This window comes from Lontra canadensis, unplaced genomic scaffold (genome assembly GCF_010015895.1).
Source record: "Lontra canadensis isolate GAN:19392208 unplaced genomic scaffold, GSC_riverotter_1.0 scaffold50, whole genome shotgun sequence".
Classification (NCBI taxonomy): domain Eukaryota; kingdom Metazoa; phylum Chordata; class Mammalia; order Carnivora; family Mustelidae; genus Lontra; species Lontra canadensis.
The window spans coordinates 6794606-6813072 of record NW_022631044.1 but is presented as its reverse complement, the minus strand read 5'-3'; positions in this window follow the sequence as shown (position 1 = coordinate 6813072).

Sequence of the window (18467 nt, the reverse complement as noted above, 5' to 3'; positions counted from 1 at the left end):
TGTGAATCTTTGTTATCTTCTGGTTTGCTTGTGGTTTGGTAACCTCAAAAGAATAAAGAAATTGTGGCTGATTGAAAGTGGTAATTTGCATCTTTGATTCAGGGTTTTTTTGTGTGTGTGTGTGTGTTTTTTTAAGATTTTATTTATTTATTTGACAGAAAAAGAGCACAAGCATGGGGAGCAGCAGAGGGGGAGAAGCAGGCTCTCAGCCAAGCAAGGAACCCAACATGGGGCTCGATCTCAGGACTCTGGTTTCATGAGCTGAGCCAAAGGCAGACACTTAATCGACTGAGCCACCCAGGTGCTCCAATTCAGGTTTTCATTTTATGAATATTTTCTTTGGAGTGTTTATCTGAGTATTTCAATTTGAATGAGGGGGTGAAAAACAAAATCACTATTTCTTTATGCTTCTCTTACCTGTCCCATTCTACTTCGTACCCATATGGTCACTTAGGCAGTATGCTGCACCATTTCCCCCTCTTCTGATTATAGGCACTGATTACTAGGGTAGACTTGATAGCAGATTGGCTGAATATACCAACAATGTAGTTTATCCTGAACCTGGACACTTCTCAGGTATTCTCAGCCATTCACCTACTCACGCTTCCAACAAGCACGTGCTGATCACCCATTAAGTGGCAGGCATCGTGCAGCCTCAGACTAGAGTGGGGACAAAGCAAATATACCCTGACCCTCTGGGATTTGTATTGTTGGACTCTGTCAAGATTATTGACAGGGTCCTATTATTGTTAGGACTCTGTCCTAAATACATTCCCTTGTAGGGAGGATGTGAACTGCTTCAAGTCTGGTGCTGTCAGGGGGAAAATTGGACCTCTTCAGACTGGTTCACTGAGTAACTGTTCCACTCTTCACTTGACTTAGACAGACTTAATTTGGGTTACATTAAAAAAAAAATACAAAATCAAGTTGACTTTTCCATTCTAGGGAGAAAGGTGCTTTAATGTTATTTAAAAAATAGAAAATTCCGGGGGGGTCAAGATGGCGGAGAAGTAGCAGGCTGAGACTACTTCAGGTAGCAGGAGATCAGCTAGATAGCTTATCTAAAGATTGCAAACACCTACAAATCCAACGGGAGATCGAAGAGAAGAAGAACAGCAATTCTGGAAACAGAAAATCAACCACTTTCTGAAAGGTAGGACTGGCGGAGAAGTGAATCCAAAGCGACGGGAAGATAGACCGCGGGGGGAGGGGCCGGCACGCGGCAAGCGGCGGAGCAACGGAGCACAAAATCAGGACTTTTAAAAGTCTGTTCTGCTGAGGGACATCGCTCCAGAGGCTTAACTGGGGTGAAGCCCACGCGGGGTCAGCGTGGCCTCAGGTCCTGCAGGGTCACAGAAGGATCGGGGGTGTCTGAGTGTTGCAGAGCTTGCAGGTAATAGAACGGGGAAGCCGGCTACAGAGACAGAGCCGAGGAGTGAGCTCACAGCTCGGGGTTACCTTGAACCGGTCGCAGGCTCGGTCAGCTCGGAGCGCGGCCGGAGGCCAGGGTGACGGGAGTAATTGGGCGCTATTCTCTGAGGGCGCACTGAGGAGTGGGGCCCTGGGCTCTCGGCTCCTCCAGGCCGGAGACTGGGAGGCCGCCATCTTCATTCCCGTCCTCCGGAACTCTACGGAAAGCGCTCAGGGAACAAAAGCTCCCGAAAGCAAACCCGAGCGGATTACTCAGCCCGGCCCCTGGTAAGGGAGGTGCAACTCCGACGGGGGCAAAGACACTTGAGAATCACTACAACAGGCCCCTACCCCAGAAGATCAACAAGAAATCCATCCAGGACCAAGTTCACCTACCAAGGAGTGCAGTTTCAATACCAAGGAGAGCAGCGGAATTCCAGAGGAGGAGAAAGCAAAGCCCGGAACTCATGGCTTTCTCCCCATGATTCTTTAGCCTTGCAGTTAATTTAATTATTTTTTCTTTTTCAATTTTTTTTCTCTTCTTCTGCCAAATTTTTTTTAACTTTTACCCTTTTCTTTTTAAAAGTTTTTTAGCTAGTTTATCTAATATATATATATATATTTTTCTTTTTTATATTCTTTCTTCTCTTTTTTTAATTTTTTTTTTCTTTCTGAACCTCTTTTTATCCCCTTTCTCCCCCCTCACGATTTGGGATCTCTTCTGATTTGTTAAAGCATATTTTCCTGGGGTTGTTGCCACCCTTTTAGTATTTTACTTGCTCCTTCATATACTCTTATCTGGACAAAATGACAAGGCAGAAAAATTCACCACAAAAAAAAGAACCAGAGGCAGTACCAAAGGCTAGGGACCTAATCAATACAGACATTGCTAATATGTCAGATCTAGAGTTCAGAATGACGATTCTCAAGGTTCTAACCGGGCTCAAAAAAGGCATGGAAGATATTAGAGAAACCCTCTCGGGAGATATAAAAGCCCTTTCTGGAGAAATAAAAGAACTAAAATCTAACCAAGTTGAAATCAAAAAAGCTATTAATGAGGTGCAATCAAAAATGGAGGCTCTCACTGCTAGGATAAATGAGGCAGAAGAAAGAATTAGCGATATAGAAGACCAAATGACAGAGAATAAAGAAGCTGAGCAAAAGGGGGACAAACAGCTACTGGACCACGAGGGGAGAATTCGAGAGATAAGTGACACCATAAGACAAAACAACATTAGAATAATTGGGATTCCAGAAGAAGAAGAAAGAGAGAGGGGAGCAGAAGGCATATTGGAGAGAATTACTGGAGAGAATTTCCCCAATATGGCAAAGGGAACAAGCATCAAAATCCAGGAGTTTCAGAGAACCCCCCTCAAAATCAATAAGAATAGGACCACACCCTGTCACCTAATAGCAAAATTTACAAGTCTTAGTGACAAAGAGAAAATCCTGAAAGCAGCCCGGGAAAAGAAGTCTGTAACATACAATGGTAAAAATATTAGATTGGCAGCAGACTTATCCACAGAGACCTGGCAGGCCAGAAAGAACTGGCATGATATATTCAGAGCACTAAACGAGAAAAACATGCAGCCAAGAATACTATATCCAGCTAGGCTATCATTGAAAATAGAAGGAGAGATTAAAAGCTTCCAGGACAAACAAAAACTGAAAGAATTTGCAAACACCAAACCAGCTCTACAGGAAATATTGAAAGGGGTCCTCTAAGCAAAGAGAGACCCTAAAAGTAGTAGATCAGAAAAGAACAGAGACAATATACAATAACAGTCACCTTACAGGCAATACAATGGCACTAAATTCATATCTCTCAATAGTTACCCTGAATGTTAATGGGCTAAATGCCCCAATCAAAAGACACAGGGTATCAGAACGGATAAAAAAACAAAACCCATCTATATGTTGCCTACAGGAAACTCATTTTAGACCCAAAGACACCTCCAGATTTAAAGTGAGGGGGTGGAAAAGAATTTACCAGGCTAATGGACATCAGAAGAAAGCAGGAGTGGCAATCCTTATATCAGATCAATTAGATTTTAAGCCAAAGACTATAATAAGAGATGAGGAAGGACACTATATCATACTCAAAGGATCTGTCCAACAAGAAGATCTAACAGTTTTAAATATCTATGCCCCTAATGTGGGAGCAGCCAACTATATAAACCAATTAATAACAACTCAAAGAAACACATCAACAATAATACAATAATAGTCGGGGACTTTAACACTCCCCTCACTGAAATGGACAGATCATCCAAGCAAAAGATCAACAAGGAAATCAAGGCCTTAAATGACACACTGGACCAGATGGACATCACAGATATATTCAGAACATTTCATCCCAAAGCAACAGAGTACACATTCTTCTCTAGTGCACTTGGAACATTCTCCAGAAGAGATCACATCCTCGGTCCTAAATCAGGTCTCAACCGGTATCAAAGGATTGGGATCATTCCCTGCATATTTTCAGACCACAACACTCTGAAGCTAGAACTCAATCACAAGAGGAAATTTGGAAAGAACCCAAATACATGGAGACTAAACAGCATCCTTCTAAAGAATGAATGGGTCAACCAGGAAATTAGAGAAGAATTGAAAAAATTCATGGAAACAAATGATAATGAAAACACAACGGTTCAAAATCTGTGGGACACAACAAAGGCAGTCCTGAGAGGAAAATATATAGCAGTACAAGCCTGTCTCAAGAAACAAGAAAGGTCTCAGGTCCACAACCTAACCCTATACCTAAAGGAGCTGGAGAAAGAACAAGAAAGAAACCCTAAACCCAGCAGGAGAAGAGAAATCATAAAGATCAGAGCAGAAATCAATGACATAGAAACCAAAAAAACAATAGAACAGATCAACGAAACTAGGAGCTGGTTCTTTGAAAGAATTAATAAGATTGATAAACCCCTGGCCAGACTTATCAAAAAGAAAAGAGAAAGGACCCAAATAAATAAAATCATGAATGAAAGAGGAGAGATCACAACGAACACCAAAGAAATACAGACAATTATAAGAACATACTATGAGCAACTCTACGCCAACAAATTTGACAATCTGGAAGAAATGGATGCATTCCTAGAGTCATATAATCTACCACAACTGAACCAGGAAGAAATAGAAAGCCTGAACAGACCCATAACCAGTAAGGAGATTGAAACAGTCATCAAAAATCTCCAAACAAACAAAAGCCCAGGGCCAGATGGCTTCCCGGGGGAATTCTACCAAACATTTAAAGAAGAACTAATTCCTATTCTCCTGAAACTGTTCCAAAAAATAGAAATGGAAGGAAAACTTCCCAACTCATTTTATGAGGCCAGCATCAGCTTGATCCCCAAACCAGACAAGGATCCCATCAAAAAAGAGAACTACAGACCAATATCCTTGATGAACACAGATGCGAAAATTCTCACCAAAATACTAGCCAATAGGATTCAACAGTACATTAAAAGGATTATTCACCACGACCAAGTGGGATTTATTCCAGGGCTGCAAGGTTGGTTCAACATCCGCAAATCAATCAATGTGATACAACACATTAATAAAAGAAAGAACAAGAACCATATGATACTCTCCATAGATGCTGAAAAAGCATGTGACAAAGTACAGCATCCCTTCCTGATCAAAACTCTTCAAAGTGTAGGGATAGAGGGCACATACCTCAATATTATCAAAGCCATCTATGAAAAACCCACCGCAAATATCATTCTCAATGGAGAAAAACTGAAAGCTTTTCCGCTAAGGTCAGGAACACGGCAGGGATGTCCGTTATCACCACTGCTATTCAACATAGTACTAGAAGTCCTAGCCTCAGCAATCAGACAAGAAAAAGAAATTAAAGGCATCCAAATCAGCAAAGAAGAAGTCAAACTACCACTCTCTGTAGATGATATGATACTATATGTGGAAAACCCGAGAGACTCCACTCCAAAACTGCCAGAACTTGTACAGGAATTCAGGAAAGTGTCAGGATATAAAATCAATGCACAGAAATCAGTTGCATTTCTCTACACCAACAACAAGACAGAAGAGAGAGAAATTGAGGAGTCAATCCCATTTACAATTGCACCCAAAACTATAAGACACCTAGGAATAAACCTAACCAAAGAGGCTAAGAATCTATACCCAGAAAACTATAAAGTACTCATGAAAGAAATTGAGGAAGACACAAAGAAATGGAAAAATGCTCCATGCTCCTGGATTGGAAGAATAAATATTGTGAAAATGTGTATGCTACCTAAAGCAATCTACATATTTAATGCAATCCCTATCAAAGTACCATCCATTTTTTTCAAAGAAATGGAACAAATAATCCTAAAATTTATATGGAACCAGAAAAGACCTCGAATAGCCAAAGGAATATTGAAAAAGAAAGCCAAAGTTGGTGGCATCCCAAGTCCGGACTTCAAGCTCTATTACAAAGCTGTCATCATCAAGACAGCATGGTACTGGCACAAAAACAGACACATAGATCAATGGAACAGAATAGAGAGCCCAGAAATAGACCCTCAACTCTATGGTCAACTAATCTTCGACAAAGCAGGAAAGAATGTCCAATGGAAAAAAGACAGCCTCTTCAATAAATGGTGTTGGGAAAATTGGACAGCCACATGCAGAAAAATGAAATTGGATCATCTCCTTACACCACACACGAAAATAGACTCAAAATGGATGAAGGACCTCAATGTGAGAAAGGAATCCATCAAAATCCTTGAGGAGAACACAGGCTGCAACCTCTTCGACCTCAGCCGCAGCAACATCTTCCTAGGAACATCACCAAAGGCAAGGGAAGCAAGGGCAAAAATGAACTATTGGGATTTTATCAAGATCAAAAGCTTTTGCACAGCAAAGGAGACAGTGAACAAAACCAAAAGACAACTCACAGAATGGGAGAAGATATTTGCAAATGACATATCAGATAAAGGGCTAGTGTCCAAAATCTATAAAGAACTTAGCAAACTCAACACCCAAAGAACAAAGAATCCAATCAAGAAATGGGCAGAAGACATGAACAGACATTTCTGCAAAGAAGACATCCAGATGGCCAACAGACACATGAAAAAGTGCTCCATATCACTCGGCATCAGGGAAATACAAATCAAAACCACAATGAGACACCACCTCACACCAGTCAGAATGGCTAAAATTAACAAGTCAGGAAATGACAGATGCTGACGAGGATGCGGAGAAAGGGGAACCCTCCTACACTGTTGGTGGGAATGCAAGCTGGTGCAACCACTCTGGAAAACAGCATGGAGCTTCCTCAAAATGTTGAAAATAGAACTACCCTATGACCCAGCAATTGCACTACTGGGTATTTACCCTAAAGATACAAATGTAGTGATCCGAAGGGGCACGTGCACCCAAATGTTTATAGCAGCAATGTCTACAATAGCCCAACTATGGAAAGAACCTAGATGTTCATCAACAGACAAATGGATAAAGAAGAAGTGGTATATATACACAACGGAATACTATGCAGCCATCAAAAGAAATGAAATCTTACCATTTGCGACGATGTGGATGGAACTAGAGGGTATCATGTTTAGGGAAATAAGTCAATCGGAGAAAGACAACTATCATATGATCTCCCTGATATGAGGGAGAGGAGAAGCAACATGGGGGCTTAAGGGGGTAGGAGAAGAGTAAATGAAACAAGATGGGATTGGGAGGGAGACAAACCATAAGTGACTCTTAATCTCACAAAACAAACTGAGGGTTGATGGGGGGAGGGGGGTTGGGAGAGGGGGGTGGGGTTATGGACATTGGGGAGGGTATATGCTATGGTGAGTGCTGTGAAGTGTGTAAACCTGGCGATTCACAGACCTGTACCCCTGGGGATAAAAATATATTATATGTTTATAAAAAATAAAATAAAAAAAAAGAAAATTCCATGTAAATTATATACCTCACATGAGAGTTTCTTGGATGAGAGATTCTTGGGAAGAATTATAGTTCTCTACAATTCTAAGTAACGTACAAAAAACAATTGAAGTTTTTCCCCTTTTTTCCATGGAAGTTGATGCTGTGGTGAGGGTATCTTGTTTGACTTGTTTGAAACAGGGATGTTTGACTTGTTAGTAACAGAAGAAAATGTGACCACAGTTTCAAGGACGATTCAGTACAGCTTGGCAGCAGTCCTTGATAGCTCTCCTGTTATGTTTTTTTGGGTAACATGGATGGAGAAGACAATGAAGATGAAATTTCCAGGAAATAACCCAATCAGGTGTTGCTTAATGGAGTCTACTGTCATTAAAATCCAATTCGATTCATTTGGAGAGTGAAATATCACAATTGCAACTACACCATAATGGCTTTTGGAAGATGGAATTTGTATAAGCTGGGTTAATCCCTTGATCACCAATTCAAATAAAAATAGATAAAACATGAGTAGGTTGGCAGGAGCGAAGGACTGGGAATAGCAATGGTGATGCCAGAAGGTGTCTTTCCTGCCAAAGGGAATTGGCATAGGAAAGAGTCTCTGAGCCCAAATACTGGAAGCCACAAGCTGGTAGAGATGGAAGACAGATTGTCCATGTCCAGCCAGGGAGCTGGAGCTCTGCTGGCCCAGCCAGAGCACAAGTGAACCGCCACTCTGACCTGCATGCGTGGCCTTGTATGCAGACATTTGCATTTCTTTCCATTTAGGGTCTTGCTTTCTGTTAGCGTGCAAGAAATTGAATAAGTTATATCTTTGGAAAACACAACAGACAGAGTCTCTCTGAGGGGGAGCTACTCCCAGTTTGTGAAAGAGGCCGTTACAATGTATAATTAGAGAGCTGTTCTGTGAATTTTAACTTTATGCCTGGAAATGGCACCCTGGAGTTCTGAAGGGGATAAGAACTACCAAAGTCCTGGTAGACTTTCAGGGCATAACTTCTACATAGGCTAGATTAGTGATATTGGCTGGACTGCACTTAACTGTGAGGCTTTTACCTTGGACTGGAAATACTTGACAATCCACAATAATTAGCAGGAATTGGGATGAAATTTGTTTCTGCTTGACAAATTCTTCTAAGCTATTAAAAGTGAAATGGAATTTCAAAAGCACGTTTATATCGTCCTTGATGACAAACTTTTAACTACCTCACGTACAAAAAAAAGGCAAAGTATTTACAGTTGTTAAAGGTATTCATTAGAAAAGACCCTACAAGAATTTCTACCAGGCTGTACTTGGTTGCCTGGGTAGGATGCTTTTGACTGCAAATTACAAAATGATTTAAACAATACAGATATTTTGCCATCTTACATAACAAAAAGAACTGACATAGGATAGCTTTAGAATTGGTTCCAAAAATCAGCACCTCAAGAACATCCCATTGATCTCATATTCTTGTCCATTTTGCCCTTCTCAATGAGCTTGATACCTTCTCCTGGTACCAAGATGGCTGCCAGAGTTCGGGCATCAAAATGGATATAGCCATTTCCAGGAGAAGAATAGTCCCCCTTTGTGTTGCTTTTTATTTTTATTTTTAGGATTTTATTTATTTATTTGACAGACAGACATAGCGAGAGAGGGAATACGGGCATGGGTGAGGGAGAAGCAGACTCCCTGCCGAGCAGGGAGCCTGATTCGGGGCTTGCCCAGGACCTGATCATGACCTGAGCCAAAGGCAGCCACTTAACGACTGAGCCACCCATGCTTTTTAGAATAAAGGAAACACTTCTAGAGACCTCTCAGCTGACTTCCCGTCACATTTCATTGGCCAGGAATAGATCATACGCCCTTCCTAAGTCAGTCAGTAGTAAGGTGAATGGGATCACACTGACTATGTAGATCTATAGAATAATCAGGAGTTATTCCTGGGTCAAGTTGGAAAGAGGTGGGTCTCTGAACAAAATCTTATACATACTTACATACATACACACATGTATGCATGGCTATCCAAAAATAACCAACTGCAGGAGCTCTCCAGAAGCAGATACTGAGACAAAGTTTGGAGTGCAAGATGTTATGAGGGTTCAGTTCCTGTGACGGGAAGGGGGAAGAAGTAGGAATGGGGAGGAGAAGCAGCTGAACTGGGGTGCAGGCCTGACAGAGCCTTGGCCAAACCAGGAGAGTTCTGGAGCAGTTATTTCCCTGGTGTATCCTGCATTGAGTTGAAATGGCCAGGTTTTTATACGTATCAGATAACTTACCCGATGTGGGCTGCCAGGTGAGACTGCTCTGCAGCTGATCAGAACGGGGGGGTGGTGCACTCCCCACAGCTGGGGGATCTGGGTGCTAGACCCCCATGTGTACCACAGCCACCAGTGTCTGGTACAGCCCATTGTGTGCAAATGCATAAGTGTGAAAAAAAAATGTAACCATGGTTTAAAAAAGGATCCTATAGTCTCTTCTGGCCGTTAATCAACACTCTTCGTCTTTCTCTGTTTCCAGCCTCAGTTGTTGTGAAGCTGCAGGGGATTTACTGTCTATGGTCTCCATGTTTGGATCATGGATGTTTGGAGCTCGAACAGCTCTGGGAGTTCACCTGTTCAGTTAGAGAACCCAGTAAGCTGGGTCAAACAAGCTAAAACCCAGATGAGTTCTGGAACTGAACTTGTAACCTTGCTTGTAGTAGGCATTTAATGAATTGAATTTGAATTGAACTGTTTCAGAATATGAACTGGGGATTAGAACCATGTTCTCCTGACTTCTAATCCAGTGTTTTTTGTCTGACCCGTGCTGCTCTGTGTGTGCGTACATGCAAGCATGAACAGACGACAGAGAGAGACAGAAAGAGAGAGTGTGTTCAGGGAGGGACAGAGAGACTGAGAGAGAATTCAAACAGTTTCAGTTGGGCAGTCTGGGATTTGATGATATCATGTATACTTATAAGTCAGGCAAATCAGAAATATTTGAAAAATTGGAGACAGCTTTACCTGGTATTCAAATAGGTTTTGTTTTATGGACTGTATTTTCATCATAAACTCAAAGTTATGTGGGACAGTAGCTGCTAAACCCAGCAGATTATTGCCATGGGGCAGTGCAGACCAAGTTGGCTTGATCCTCTGCTTTCTCAAGAAAAGCTGAAGATCTGTATTTTTTTCCAGTGGTATCTCCAAGATTTTTAATGCTGATCCACAAATTTTTGATTAAAAAAAAATTTTTTTATTACTATGTGGCCAACTTGAAACATGCTAGTTTGCAGACTCGAATCCAGGGGTTCACAACCAGAGGCAATTTTATCCCACCAGGAGACATGTGACAGTGTCTGGATTTATTTTTGGTCATCACAGTGGAGTAGGGAATGCTTCTGGCATCCAGAGGCCAGGGATGTTGTTACACATCCTACAATGCACAGGACATTCTCCACAGCAAAGAATGATGTGGTCTAAAATGTTGATAGTGCTAAGGTTGAGAAAATCTGCTTAGTCAGTGTGTTAAAGGAGAAAAACAGAAACTGATCCTTTTTTCACTGGGATATCCTATTTGAAAGTTGGCAGCTGGGACCTGTCTCAGAACAGGGAACAAAAATCTCAGGGCTTCTAAAATCAGTGCCTTTTAAAATGGTTACTGAGGTGCCAGTGGCCAACTAAGCATATGAAAAGATGGTCAACATCACTAATTACCAGATAAATAAGAATCAAAATCACAATAGATACCTCCTCACACCCATTAGGATGGTTGCTATTTAAAAAAAAATTAGTAAGAAGTGTTGGCTGGGATGTGGAGAAGCTGGAACCCTTGTGCACTTGGCAGGACTAAAATGGTACAACTACCAAGGCAAACATTATGGCAGTTCCTCAAAGAATTAAAATTAGAACTACCATATGATCCAGCAATTCTGCTTCTGGGTATAGATCCCAAAGAATTGAAAGGTCTTAAAGAGATATTTGTACACCCAGATTCATAGCAGCATTATTCACAATACCCAAGAGGTAGAAGCAACCCGAGTGTCCATTTATGGATGAATGGTTAAAGAAAATATGGTCTATACCTATAATGAATCCTACACAGCATTAACAAGGAAGGAAATCCTGGCACATGTTACTATGTGGGTGATCCTTGAGGACACTATGCTAAAAGAAATAAACCAGTTAGAAGGACAAAAACACTATCATTCCACTTACATGAAGGTACCTAAAGTAGCCAAATTCATAGGTATCGAGGGTAGAAGGATGGTTTCCAGGGACTATAGGAAGGGAGGAGGGAACTTATTGCTTAATGTACAGAGTTTCAGTTATGCCAGAGGAAAAGATTCTGGAGATTTCATTTTATAACAATGTAAATATAGCTAAGACTACTGAACTATACACCTAAAAATGGTCAAGGTGGTAAATTTGTGGTATGTATTTTTTAGCTGTAATAAAAAAAGGCAACAGAGCTGAAAAATAATCTACCAATAGAAATTCTAATCTCATTATATGTGATATTGGTTATGCCAAGATATTTCTGAATATCAAACACAAAAACAAACAAAATGCATTGTTTGTAAAGACTGTGGTCACATTTTTCTCTGCATTTCAAGAGAGAAACATCTAACATCTATCTGGTTGAGTTACAGGTGGTCAGAATTACAGGGGTTATCAGGGCTTCTAGCCTCCCAGACCCCTCAGGGTCCAGTGTTCCGAGGAACTCATGTGATCAGATCACCCAAGAGTCTCCTGCTCTGAACAGCTGGTGGGATGACTCCCCCTTTCTGGTGGACAGAAAAACTATCATTGTTATGTATCCCTCCCCACTCCGTGGTGAGAATGATACTAACTCTATACTCTGAGACTTCTAGAAGTTGGCTTTCTAAAGTCTCTCTCTCTAAAAAAAAATTCTGCTGTATGTCTTAAATACCTATTCTGAAATCAATTACAATGTTTGTAGACAGTGAATTTAGGAGGCCATTCCTGTTGCCTGAATGAACGGAGAGGAAGGTGGGGTAGAGGGGAGTATTTCATGCCCATACTCAGGTTGTGTCCTTTCCCCTACTATGAGCTCTTTGAGGCAGGGTCTATGTCTTCATTTTGTGCCACCAGGCTTGGCTGGCCCATGCTCCAAGAGGAGCCACCAAGAAAGGGTTTGAATCAAGGAATAAATGAACGAGGGGGTGACTTGACCTCTTTGTTTCTTCCCACCTCTAAAATAGGGTTAACAATTCTTAGGGGTGACCACAGGCAAAATTGTGACTTAAATTAAGTTTTCCTCCATTCCCTTCCTCCGTTCCCATTTTCTTCCCCTACTAAAAACTGCTCTCGGGAGATGCTCACCTGTGGTTTTGCCCGCATTACACACTGGCCAGTGGGTTATCTTTCCAAAGGCTATTTGCTTCTTAAGCCTTATCTGCATTGTGGAATGGAAGGGTTCTTTGTGAGAGGGATTTTCAGGTGCAGTTTGCCAGGAGGGATTCTCTGAGGCTGGCGGTCCCATCCTGGGCCCCCAGATGCGTTGAGTACATAATCTGTTTTGCTTACACTGAGGGCTGTCCCTGATAATCCCCGCTCCACCTGCATCACCAGGCTGTCAGGAGGATAAAGTGGGATGATAGATGGAAGAGCACTTTGAAAAGTTAAAAGCTCCTCACAAACGCAGATTGTTATTGTAATTAATCCACAGTGTCAGAGAGGCACTCTTCTTGAAGGCTCCCATCCCACAGGAGATGGGGGTGGATTTGGAGGGAGGTACCATTTATTGGTTTCTTGTTCTTAGAGCAACAAAATTTCCCCTCCCTCACCAGTGTGCACTGAGTGAATAGGATGAAAAGTTGTTTTAAAAATCAGCATAGATTAGAGGCTTCCCCCTCCCCCTCCAGAGCCTCTAAAAACTATAAACTTTGTTTTGTCATGTTCATTGCCAAATGACAGGGAGCCAATAACCTTAATTTTTCTCTCTGTTCCCACATCTCTTTCTCTACCCTCTCACCTCCCTTAATTATTTTAGAACAAGTCTCAGCTTGGAGTTGATCTTCGACTTCTGGAAAGCTGAATTGGTTCCTACATATTTGGCTTGGCTGAGTGAAAGGGGAAGGGCTTGCTTCTGGAGGAAAAAGAGAGGGGTGCAAGCTGGGGGGAATTTGGGGAGCTAGGGGGAGACAGGTGCTTTAGTGCAAGTTTGAGCACTCTCTCCCTTGGCCAGCTCTTCTGTCTTCTGTTTGCAGGTCGTCAGCCCTTCCTGGGTTGGGGGTGGGGGAAAGTCTGGAGAGAGGGCTTGTGGCCTTTGGTCCTGGATCTGATTAGGATTCTGACTGCTGGTCAGATTTCATTAAATACGGGGCCGTTTGCTGGAAAATAAATCATGAAGCAGGCAAGAGCTTGCTGGTGGTGATTTGTTGTCTTAGAGGAAGGTAGCTGTTTCCACTGTTTTCAGGTGGAAGGGGGAAGGTCCTGCTGCCTTTCCCTCATTGCTGGCTGTTTTCATCATTTTCTTGGAGGAGACTTGTACATGGTGGAGTATTAGCCAGAGGTCATGTGTTGGCTGGAGTTCCTGGTGCTTGGTTGGGCAGCACAGGAAAATCCTGGGTCAGGGTCACTGAGATCCCATCTTATGTCCTATCAGACAGCAGGCAGGGTGAACACTACTGTTTCTTGAGAGCAGCCCCAGCTGTGAAGGGCCTCTCCTGGCAGTTATCTGGGGATGTGGGCAGGCCAAGGAAAAATGGCTCTGTTTCTGGGTGAGGCATAGGAAAAACTATCTTCAGAACCTTCAAGGGTTTTGCTGAGCATTTCCAGAATGTGACTTCTTTTCTCTTGTTCTTCCCATTTGAGCGAAAATCCCTTTCTCCCTTGTCTTTCCCATCCAAATTCAACTCACTGTCCAGGGCTTTGCTCAAATCCTACTTTCTCCCATGCTTCTTGAACAGTCTTGTCTTTGCTTCATGAATACCCAGAGACCTGTTTATACCCACCACATGAGTAGGCTCTTGATTATCTGAAATTCCATGTATGTTGACACTTATGAATTTATTTTTCTCTTACCAGTTTATTATGTATGTCTTAAGCATTGCTCGCTGACTATAATGGTTCATTCTTGAAACTGTTCATTTCTTTAGGACAAATGATATGCCCCATTCCTTTTATACACCTTCCAATTCCAAACTTCACACAGAACGTTGTAAACATTCTAAAACCCATTACTTCCTTTTTTTTTTTTTTTTTGAATTCAATTTATGTGAAATGAAGAGTACAGACATTGGGAAGGAAGATGTGCTCTCAGGAGCAGATAAGGTCCCAAGGCAGTCTCTCCTGCATGGATGTGTCCTCACTTCCTCATGCTGTGCCAGGAGTAGGCATCAGCACTCTCTTCAGTCTGACAGATCTTTTTAGGCACTATAAATCAGTAAGAGCTGGCTCAGTGCTCTGAAGCATATGTGGGGAGCATGCGGGCTTCTTTGCAATTCTTACCTTCCATTTCTCTGTCTTCCTTGAAATGGCCCAAGGAGGTAAGATGTGATGCAGTGGGGTAGTGAAAGGGCAGGGGGATGTCTTGGGTATGAGAGATAGCTGTTGAAAAGTTTGCCACGCTGGGGGAATTGGATAATCATGTTCAGATGGCGGTCATGCAGGAAGGCGAATAAAACGGCACTTTGTCCCCACAGCATTCTAGTACACAGGAGTCCAGGTCTCACATTCTTATTTCCTGGCCCAGGTATGACATCGTGCAAGTAGGTTTTACATTTTGGTGTTTGCCTGTAGTTACAATCAATGATGTGATTGGTTTTCTCTACCCCAATTCATACCTGGATCTCTAAGATTTTCCTATTCAGAATTGTTTTAAGAAATTAATGTTAAAATAGGACCAGTGTTCACTTCCCTTCCCCGGGATGTAGTGAATGCTGCTGGTGCCCCCTGAGATCTGAGTGCCCACAGCCCAGCCTCACTTGCTTCCAGGCTGACACCAGTGGTCTTCACAAGATGTCCTTGGGCCACTGGAATCACACCAATCCCTGCATGAAGAACCAGAGTGCCTGGGGGTTGACGTCCACTCTGAGGTTGGCAGCAAGTGACTGACTGTGTGGGAATAAGAAGGCCCAGCACCCTTGCCTGGGTGTGAGACAATTTGTGCTCCAGAATACTCCATGAATCAGGCTGAGGCTGAGACTTGGGGTCACTCCCCGCTCAGGTCTTTCGCTGGTCTCCTCCTGCTTCCCCCACCTCCTTCGCCTGGGAACACTTCATTGATATGTTCCTGGCAAGTGAGTCATGGTCTCAAGGTCTGATTGTGGGGAACCTGATTTAAGATGAGAGTGGTAGAGAGGATTGGTGGTGGGAATGAAAAAGATATAGATGAGGGATAATCCCAATTACGGTTAAAATCAAGCTTCACTGAGTCTTGATCTGGTGGCACACAGCCCTTGTGTCCACCACAGTGGGATGTGGAGCATCTGTTTACCCAGCAATGCTTGGTAGTTAGTAGTGTCAGGCTGGGGCTGCTAGTGGTCTAGAGAGGAAGATTCCAGATTAGGGCTGAGAATCTAGGTGGGAAACAGTCAATTTATGTAGCGCAGGTTAAATCACTTCTGGAAGATAAAGGGTTGGTTGTTGTTGAGTTTCTGTTTCTGGGATTGAAAGTTGGCCTTAGCCATGGAGGTGTCATGTTGACCTCCATGAGCAGAGGGGAGATTTTGCCCGGTCCCCGATCTATTGCTGTCTCTGGACACCGAGGTGAAAAGGCTCAGCCTTTGAGAGTAAATATTTTCTTCCTTTAAGGAAAATTCAAATTCACAGCTTTTCATATTAAAAGACAAAGACAGGGTACCTGGCTGGCTCAGTTGGTAGAGCATGCGACTCTTGATCTTGGAGTCATGAGTTCAAGCCCCATGTTGGGTGTGGAGCCTACTTAAAAAAAAAAGAAAAAAGACAAAGGCATATGTTAATTTCCCAGAAATTCTAAGTTGAGATGAAAAAGGTCTGTCTTGGCTAAGCAGTTTTTTCTCTCTCCTGCTTCCACCACCCTTTAAAAAAAATTTTTTTTTAACACTATCATATGAGTCAGAATGGGTGTATCACTTTTAATTATTGTTGATTACCATTCATGTTGGAACAGCTACCTTGTAACGCCATCTCCTATCAGGAAATAAATGCCGGCTTAGTGACCTGCGTGAGATAGCTGGTGACCCATCCCACTGGGGAGATGGCAGGCAGCCGTCTGGCGCTTGTTGAATTAAGAAGTGTGACTACAGTAATTAGCAGTGAGTTTCCAGTCCAGGATAGAGTGGATTCAGGGCAGAGCACAGTTGTCTTACAGGTTGACCTGCGTGCGGGAGAAATGAGAGATTTAGGATTGGGGCCTGGAGGGGTGAGGAAGGGGTCACGAGAAAGAAGGTCAATAGCAAAAACCAATTTGACATCCCTGCGCTTGTAATAGGATTTACCCAAGGCTTGCAGACCTTGGAGGTGTCGCCTATGCAAAAGCTCATTGATAGTTCTGTAGCCCTGGAGTGTGTACTTGGGACCAGAGGAGTTAAGTCTTGACTGCTTTGCCTCTAGTATGTGCTTAATGGAACACAAACAAAAAGGAAGAGACACAGTGTTAAAATAGAACTAGGGCACAGATTGAAATGATACATGATTACTAGCAGTTGTACAATTTATGGGAAAAATGTGCACACAGGTCTTTTAGGAAGTGTAAATAAAACAGATGGATTTATGGAGAGGGGAAGTATGCTTTACACACCCAGCTCCTATATCAACAAATGTTGCCCTCAAGGTAAAATTTTTTATAAAACGTTCTAAGCTTGTATTAGTCACCCCCATTTATTTTTGGCATAATTTGTGCACTATTTGGAAGTTGGCAAGAATGGGAATGTTAGGGCCAACATTTGGTCTTGCTTCAGGAGTTTCTATGAATATGAATGCTTGAAGTTTACATAGGCTTATGCCATCTCCATAGCAACGCATGTTTGTTGTGAAAATCTAGCCTTTTAAAGTCAAGAATCTGTATGTTAACCTCAAATTCAACACACTATCTAATTCTGGTGTTTTAAAACACTTTTAGGACTGTTGCATGTTCAGTATTGGATCGGATTGGATTGGATTGGAGGGAAGGTAATGGGTGTTCTTGAAAACACACACATACCACACACACACTCACACACAATCATACTCACTGTGAGGGGAAGCCCTTGCTTATGGCAGTTAACCTTAGCATGCCCCCAGATGGAGCCAGATGAGAAGTTCAGATCCTGGAGCAGCCTAGGTGATCTGAGAGTCTAGTTTGAAGCACCAAAAGAGAAACGGTTGTTCAATTGTGGTTTTCCCCCTGGGTGTTTAGAACTTGGAGGAGACGTTGGGAGTACCCATTAGGCTGGCTATGGTCCTTCAGAGCCTGAAGAGTAGAACGGGAGCTGCAAGGGTATTGGACAGATGAGGCAGAACAGCCCAAATCTGTCAGCCTGAAGCACAAGGACTCATTTCTGCAGCCCTGTCTCTCTCGGGTCTTTGTGTGGTGGACCACTGTGCTTTCCCCTATGGGATTCCTGATAGAATTCTAGTCAGATACTAATCATGGTTGGGAACTTGTATCTACCAGTTCCCTCAGTGTAAGGAGCTGGCTTTTGGCAAAATTAAGGTGTCCCTTATGTCCACAGCTTCTGGGCTTGGATATCTTGTTTCTTTTTGGTCATGCCCTTTCCTATTCACAGTGTTTCCCAAGGGTCCTCAAACTCTCTGCCCCCGCCCCAAACTGGCATCAGAATAGGATAAGGTCAACTCTTTTATTCTGCTGTGTAAGAGGGGAGTGTGTTGGGAAAGAGCAGTGGGTTTGGCATGAGGACTTGGTTCCACATTATAATCTGGGACCTGCTTCTTTTTCTTTTATTTAAGATTTTTATTTATTTATTTGACAGAGATCACAAGCAGACAAAAAGGCAGGCAGAGAGAGAGTTCCTCTTGGCAGTCTCCCTGCTGAGCAGAGAGCCAGACGCAGGCCTTGATCCCAGGACCCCGGGATCATGACCCGAGCCGAAGGCAGAGGCCTTAACCCACTGAGCCACCCAGGCACCCCTGGGACCTGCTTCTTAATAGTGGCACATCTATGAACTGCTCATGGCAACTTTTATGTCCTCCATTTTGATGTAAAGAAGAAAATAACTCCTGCTGTAATGAGATAATGGATGTGACAGAACTTT